At 42.3% G+C, this 7,937-nt stretch overlaps 1 protein-coding gene across 6 annotated transcripts in view; it reads right to left on the bottom strand.

Moving 5' to 3' along the window:
* Positions 1-3,485, bottom strand: part of DYDC1 (DPY30 domain containing 1) — a 27,038-nt gene extending 23,553 nt beyond the window's left edge. For 5 of the 6 annotated variants that reach the window (XM_027860795.1, XM_027860810.1, XM_027860804.1 and 2 more), the window contains exon 1: positions 3,392-3,485. The gene's annotated coding sequence lies outside the window, so the exon portion shown is untranslated. Of the gene's footprint in view, positions 1-2,383; positions 2,548-3,391 lie in introns of those variants that run through there. The other variant, XM_027860801.1, reaches the window with a different exon arrangement.
* Between the last annotated feature and the right edge of the window lie 4,452 nt (positions 3,486-7,937).

Genomic DNA, 7,937 nt, shown 5'->3' on the forward strand with positions numbered 1-7,937 from the left:
TAGATAGATAGATAGATAGATAGATAGATAGATAGATAGATAGATAGATAGTTAGATAGAGGGCATAGGGTGAGTTGAAGATGAAAGGGTCATATCTGGAGAATAAAATTAAGGCATGAGAGTGGATTATACTGGGAGAAGAAGAAAGGGAGAGGTAGAATGGCGTACATTATCTCACATAAAATAGACCAAAAAAGGCTTTTACAGTGGAGGGGAAGTGGGAGAAGATGAGAGGGAATGAGTGAATCTTACTCTCATTGAATTCGGCTTAAGGAGGGAATAACATACACACTCAATTGGGTATGGAAATTTATCTTACCCTACAGGAAAATGGGGGGGGAGGGGACAAGAGGGCAGGGGGAGAATAGAGGGGGGCAGAATGGGGGAAGGGGTAATCAGAAGCAAACACTTCTAAGGAGGGACAGGGTCAAAAGAGAGAATAGAATAAATGGGGGGCAGGATAGGATTAAGGGAAATATACTTAGTTTTTTACAACATGACTACTATGGAAGTGTTTTGCATGACTACACATGTATAACCCATATCAAGTTGCTTGCCTTCTCAATGAGAATGGATGGGGAGGGAGGAAGGGAGAAAATTTGGAACCCAAAGTTTTAAAAACAAATGTTAAAAAAATGTTGTTTTCACATGCAACTGGGAAATAAGATATACAGGAAATGGGATATAGAAATCTATCTTGACCTACAGGAAAATTGAAGGGGAAGGGGATAAGAGAAGGGGAGGGGAGAGATAGAAGGGAGGTCAGATTAGGGGAAGGGGTATTCAGAAGGCATGCCAACTTGGAGTAGGGGGAGGGATGAGATGGGGAGAAAATTTGGAACTCAGAATCTTGTAGAAGTGAATGTTGAAAATTAAAAATACAAAAATTAATAAATTTTTTAAAAAAATTTAAAAATTAAAAAAAAGAAGGAAATAGCAAACCACTGTAGTGTCTTTGCCAAGAAAACTCCAAATTGGGTAACAAAAAGTTATAAGTGAACTGAAACAACTGAACAAGAACAAAAATAATCAGGTCAAATAAGGAAGTTGCAGTTAATGTTTTAAAGGATTTAGGTTTTTGTTGTTGCCTGGTTTTTGTTTGGGGATTTTTTTGTTTGTTCACTGAAGTGCAAAACTTTCTTTTTTTCCAGGAGGGGATGGAATACTAAAGCAGAGGACAACTGAGACGTGATGAGCCTCTTAGAAGAATTAAGAGAGAAATAATGAGGAATTCCACATATACTTCAAATCCTCCCTTGCTGAGGCCACCCCTCTAAAAACACCTCAGGGCAGTGCAACTGTTCTAAAGCTCAGCTATTCATTCCAGGGAGGTGGCACAGTCAGGAAGGAGTGTCCAATTCATTTAGCAATCAATATTTCCTGTCCTAAAGAGGAGATGAAACCTTGAGCATACCTTGCAGGCCCAATGAAAATCCTAATGCACTATCACATTATTCATGTTTTACCCTTAAATAATTACTGTCCAAAATATTAGGTACCACAATTAAATTTTATGAGACATGGTGATCCAAAGGCTAGGATAATTCACAAAAGAAGTATAATAAACACTATAGCATCAAAGAACCTGGATCTCAAGTAGCCCTCACCTCAGCTTCCTCCTTCTCCTTAAGTACATATGCAGTAAATACTAGCACATCTCCAAGTACATCTGTCTTCTCAGCACTTCCAGGGAAACATCAACCATCAATTACCAACCATCTTTAATGTTCCCTGGGAAGCATCATTGGTACAGAAAGAACAATGAATTGAGTCTTGCTGTGTGACCTGGAAGAAGTCCCAACACCTCCAGCCTACATTTCCAGGTGGATTTCACACTATTCCCTTTGGAGATTCTACGTTCCAGTCAAACTGGACCATTGGTTCTTTATTCTCATCTCTCCTTCTCCAGCCTCCATGCCCAATCACATATGCCTGAAATGAACTCCCTCTTCATCTTGACCAGTTCAAATCTTTCTTTTCCTTTTGGACCAGGAGCTCTACCTCCTTTCTCATACCACAATCTAATCAATTCTATTAGAATACAGGTTTTCCTGAAAGCTGATGAGAGAGAATGAGAAAGTATTAGTCTATTAGGAGTTAGAGAAAGAGGTTCAAATCCTTGTCAGGAGACTTGGGTGACCAAGATCATCTCCCCTGCATTTCCCTCCAACTCTTCAGGTGTAAAATAAAGACATTAGCTTAGTTATCTGTAAGCTCCTTACAAGCTGTAGTAATCCTATGTCTATATTCCTTTTCATCCTTGAATCCACAGGCCTAAAATAGTGCTCTCCATGTAGGAGGTGCTCAATAAATCTTTGCCAAATTGAACTGTTATCTGTGTCTCAGCTTCCTAGTCAGTAAAATGGGGGGGGGGATAAATTACCTCTGAGTTTCTTTTCAGCTCTAGGAGGCTCTGGATAAAGATGAGACACCCTTTCTGGCCCACTAACTTCAATGTGGCCCTTGTGAGGAGGGGGGCAGTATTCAAAAAAGGAGAAAGAGGAAGATGGAGGGAAAAGGGCAAAGAAGGAAGCAGAGGGGAAACGAGGGAAAAGGGAGAGGGGAAGGAGGGAGGAATGAAGAAATGAGGGGGAAAAGGAAAAAGGGAGAGGGGAGAATAAGAGTGTGAAGGGGAGAAAGGAAGGAGTGTGGCAGAAGAAGGAAGGATCATTGGAGGAAGAAGGGAGCTGCAGAGGAAAGGGGAGGGGGCAGAGGAAGGTAGTATGTATGGGATGGGAGGAGGGACTTTGGAGGAAAGGAGGTGGGGAGTAGGGAAGAATAGGAGGGAGAAGATGGAAGGGAAAGAGTGAGAGGAGAAAGCAAAGATAGAAAAGGGGAAGGAGGGAGATGAGAGTTGGAAAGAGAGGTGGCAGAAAGGAAGGATTGAAAGGAAAGATGAGAAAGTAAGAAAGAGGAAAGGAAGGGGAGGAAGGAGGAAGGGGATAGCAGAAACAAAGAAGGTGGGCGTTGGAAAGAGGGAGGGGAGAGAGAGGCAAAGAGAGGAGGAGGAGGAGGAGGAGGAGGGTAGTAAGGAAGAGAGTGGTAACCAAAAGATAAAAGGTCAAAGAGTACCCTTAGTTCAACCCTTTCTCTTTAGATATAGGTACAGATGACGAAGGTTAAGATCCTTGCCCTAGCTCACTCAGGCTGGGATTGGAAAGCTGCCCTCCCAGACCCCAGCCCGCCCCTCCCCAGAGGGGTCCCGAGGCTAGGGCGAGCCTGCCGGCCCCTCCACGCGTGCCTCCACCTCCATGCCCATGCCCAGCCAAGAGCTCGGAGGTGCACTATCACCGCCGCCGCCACCACACACTCTCCCTGACCCCGGCGACGAGGACAACCCTGAGACCGACAAAGGCTGCAGCACCCCGAACGCCCGCTCCTCTCAGCTCACCGCGGAAGCTGGGGTCAGCGTCCCCAACCTGCAGTCACTCTGGCAGAGGCCGCGTCTCTTCCTTTGCTAGGTAACCGTGGCCTGGCGCGTGCGCATTGCGGCAGGGATGGGGCGGGGGAGGAGGGAGGAGGGAGGAGGGAGGAGGGAGGGAAAGGGGAAGCTGGAGTAAGTACGGGGGAGCAGTGAAGAGTGAAGAGGTTTCCTGCAGAGTGCAAGGTTCTCTAGGGAGCCAGGGGGTGTCGCATGAGTGTCGCGTGCCTGGACCCCGAAAGAATAAAGAGAGGGACGGGGAGGAGGGTGCTCAGAGATCGGGCAAATGCTGGATGCATCCTCCAGCTGTTGAAGATATCCTCTCTGTTTGAGCCTCCCTAGTTTTCCGGGGTTGCTCTGGATCATGGGGATGGAGAGAACTAACTTTGGAGTGTGATGGGACTACCTTTGTGCAGTGCTCTCCTTTGAATGTCCGAAGAATTAAAGAAACCCTGAGGGCCTAGGAAGCAGGCGACCTCTCACCAAGGGCGCATGAGGTGACCCCTTAAGGGACACTATAGTGCAGAAGACCCACAGTGATGGGGCTTAAAGTATGTTTATTAAAACACACGTGGTTATGCATCTTTACTGAAAGACGTATGGGGGGGGGGGGGTGTCCATGCGAGGAGTGTGTGGCCACATGGCTTGTCCAAAAGCAGTTAGACAATCCAGACGTGGGCAGCACCTACCTTAGATGAGTATCTACTAACCACCTGGCTATTTAAATTTTTTTTCCATGGGAAAAGAAAGATTTCTCTCAGGAACATCCGGATTCAGAGACAAACCAATAAGAGTCATGCCCATTCCCTGTACCCTCCCACTTCGTGGCACATCTCAGTTCCCTGAGGATGTCTTTTTGCCTTTCTTTGTATCCCCAAAGCATAACTCAGAAATTCGCATGGAGTAAACCCTTAATAAAAGCTTGTTGACTTAGTGGATGCTTTGAGGTCTCAGGGTTGAGTGTGTGTGTGTGTGCGCGCGCGGGTGTTTTTAATTCCCTGAGGAAACTGGGAGACTGAAGAAATAAAAGAACATGGAGTAGTCTGTGAACCGGACTTAGCTCACAGAAATCAAAGGATTTGTAGCTGACTCCTACAGAGTTTAGTCCAATCCAATGCCCAATTTTAACATTTCATAAATGAGAAAATGAAGGCCCAGAGAAGTTAAGTGACTGTCTAAGGTCACAGTGCTTAGTACCGTGCTTAAAAAAGAGTAAGCACTTAACAGATGTTTATTGAATGGAATTGAATGACAGAACTAGGATTCGAGTCTGATGCGAGATCCAGTACTCTATTGTGTACCGTGGCTGGTCATGGGGAAGACAGAGGGATCTATGACCCACAGGGAATAAAATCAACCAGGGAATACAGCTGACCTCACTGGGAGTTACCAAATTCCTGAGATGTACCATGGAGTGGGAGGGCCCAGTAAATGGACAAGATTTACTGGTTTTCCTCTGAATCCACATGTCTCTGGCTGAGAGAAATCAGTCAACAAGCATTTATTAAACCACGAACATTTAGTATTTATATTTATATTGAGATTGGGAGCTGTAAGGAACCTCAGTGGTTCCCAAAGTAGAAATCCTTCATTCTACAGAGAAGGAAAGCAAGGCCTGGAGACAATAACTCATATGCTCAAGGTCATGCAAATCATAAATAAGAACCAGATTTTTTTTTTTTAACACAGGTCCTCAGACTCCCCACTCCTCAGGCTCCTTTTTCTTACTATCACTGGGTACTAGCCTAAAGATGTTACTGTCTAATGGCCCTTCAGCATTCCATCTGTGAAACAATCTGAGATTCTTTCCAATGAGTAAAGCATTTATGACATGGGGCAGTAGGCACCTACATCACAATACCATAACTAATCAGATGAGAACAGAACCCATACTGGAAACTGTCTGCTTGCTCAGAGATACTCTCCCCACCTAAGGGTAAAAGTCTGTTGGTAAGGTGGTTCTGCTGGAAGCCCAAACTGTCTTCTTACATTGAATAAATAGAAAGTTCTTTCAGTTTTGATGACTTTATCAAAGTTCCATTACTCCAAACTTTAGATCACTCCAACTTGGGGGAGGGGAGGGAGAATATATTCAGAGTATTTGAGTATACTCATTGGTGCCAACATTTATGTAATTTTTTAAAATATGGAGATAGGAATGAGGTTAAGAATCTAAGAAGGTCTGGTGTTAGCAAGTACTCTATGGCAAATCTATGGGTGCTTAGGGAAAAATATATTCAGAATATTTAAGTATACTCATGGCTGCCAACATTTATGCAATTTTTTAAAATGGAGATAGGAATGAGGTTAACAATCTAAGAAGGTCTGGTGTTAGCAAGTAGTCTATCATAAACCTATGGATGCTTAGAATGTCTCCATTTAAAAATTTGGTCTGTGATTGAAACAATATGCCTCTCTACACTGGTGTTTTTACAGGAAATGTCTTTGGAATCAGAGTACCTGAAAAAGTGCTTGGGAACATGTTTAGTTCAGGGCCTTGCTAAATTGGTTCAGCATCGCCCATCAGATCCAATAGAGTACCTGGCAATTTGGATTTATGAATATAGGAGACAAATGTATGCAAGTCACCAGGTATGTATAGATGGGATATCCATTTCACTATTGATTTTCAGGATGCCCTGGAGTAACTGCATCTATAGAAGGGTCCTAGGAATGCCCAGATCTCCTTTCTATACCCCGTTTCACAGCACCTGGGTTTAATCTCAGAGGGACTGTCGGCAGGGCAGCTTCAGGATAGAGTTAATTTCTTAGTCTCAACTCAACTGTCAAAGGTACTTTTGTTGCAGAAATTCCTGAAGTCAGGGATTTGCAATATAAGTTGAGAGACTAAGCATCTGATTTCAGAAACCTTAGGGTTAATGGGGTGTCACCCACCTTGAGGACAGCAAAGATCTTAGAGTCATAAGCTCAGAGTTCTTTGTTGGGATATGACTCCCTCCTCCCTCCTCACCTAACCCCCCCCCCCCAGGGCCTTTTCATTCCCATCCAGGCCACAGACTTTTATTAACTGATAATCTAATTGTTCAATTTCTGGTATTTGACTTTTTCCAACAATAGAGAATGCTAGAAAAGCTTCAGCTGAGTGAAGAAAGAATGGAAAACCTTTTGGAACTAGAAATAGCACAGAAATTGAAGGCAGAGGAAATTCAATTCCAGAAAAAACATGAAGAGTATCAAAAAGTGAGTTACCTTCACTAGTTTCAGCAACAACTTTATGGCCCAACAGCAAACTCAGTGCTTATTACATGTCATTGATTTTATGTGTTTAAGAATAAAGGAGTTTTTCTTGAAGTATTCAACATCCTTTTCCCCTCTTTTTAATTTGCAGATGTTACTATATTTAATCCCCTTGGATTTTGCAAGGAAAATTTAATATATAACTTATTTTAGTGGTATTGGTGTTGGAGCCTCATCTAGGGAAAGTAAAAACAAAAGTCATACTACTTTGTATAACTTTACCTTACATTTCATAAAATCAGAAATTGAGAACTGAAAGAAACCAGTCAGCTGGTCCAGTCCTCAAATTTTACAGAAGAGGAAAGTAAAGGCCAGATGGTTAAATTGATTTCCCTAAGGTCACAGAGTAAGTAAGAGAGCTGGGATTCAAAACAGGTCCTCTAAATCTAAACCCACATCCAGCATTGTTTACATTGCACCGCAATGTTCTTGATATGACTCTTTAGTTTAAAATGTACTCTTGAATAAGTAGGACCTTTTCTGAAGGTTTCATTGAAAATAGTTGGTGTTTCCTTGACTTCATGTCTGTATCTTATTAGAACTTTTGTAGCACCTAATAACAAGAGATCATAGATGCTTTTCTATTTATGATGAGCTTTACTTCAGATGGAAAAGTTATTTGTTTTACTCTGATTTATTTCTTTCAGTTAGTGTCTTTACATTTTAGGCGTGGGGTGTCTCAGCTTCTCAGAGCTCAAGATTCCCTGAACAAAACTATTTTGGGGATTGAAGCAAAATGGAAATATTGGATCCCTTTCTTTGATCATATATTATTCTTATATCTATAAATTAAGATTGCAGAGGTACACTGACTTTTGGAATTAGGTATGTGATTTCTTTCATATAGGTAACAGAGCTAGTCACTTTAAATTTTGTTTCTTCTCCCAGAAGTGTTTTTTTTTTCATTTACTTGAATTGCCTTGGTCTAGATTAAACCCAAGTAGAATGTTTCTGTTGCCCTGATTCTGTATGATTCTTTGCTTATTACATCTCATGTGTTGTTTATTGCATCGTTATTCTGTCACAGAGGCTGAACATTTATTCAGTTGTCTGCTGGTTTTCATCATCAGTATGAAAATTCATCAAGGTGGCAAATTTCATCTTTTTTAATATTTTAGCAACTCAGTGTTGCTAGATGGTGCAGTAGAGCTGTGGGCATGCTCTTCAGAAAATCTGAATTACAGTCTGGCCTCAGACACTTACTAGCTGTGCAGCCTTGGGCAAGTCAGTTAATTTCTATTATCTCAGTTTCCTCATC

Source organism: Vombatus ursinus, unplaced genomic scaffold (assembly GCF_900497805.2).
Source record: "Vombatus ursinus unplaced genomic scaffold, bare-nosed wombat genome assembly UNPS02000749.1, whole genome shotgun sequence".
In the NCBI taxonomy this organism is placed as follows: domain Eukaryota; kingdom Metazoa; phylum Chordata; class Mammalia; order Diprotodontia; family Vombatidae; genus Vombatus; species Vombatus ursinus.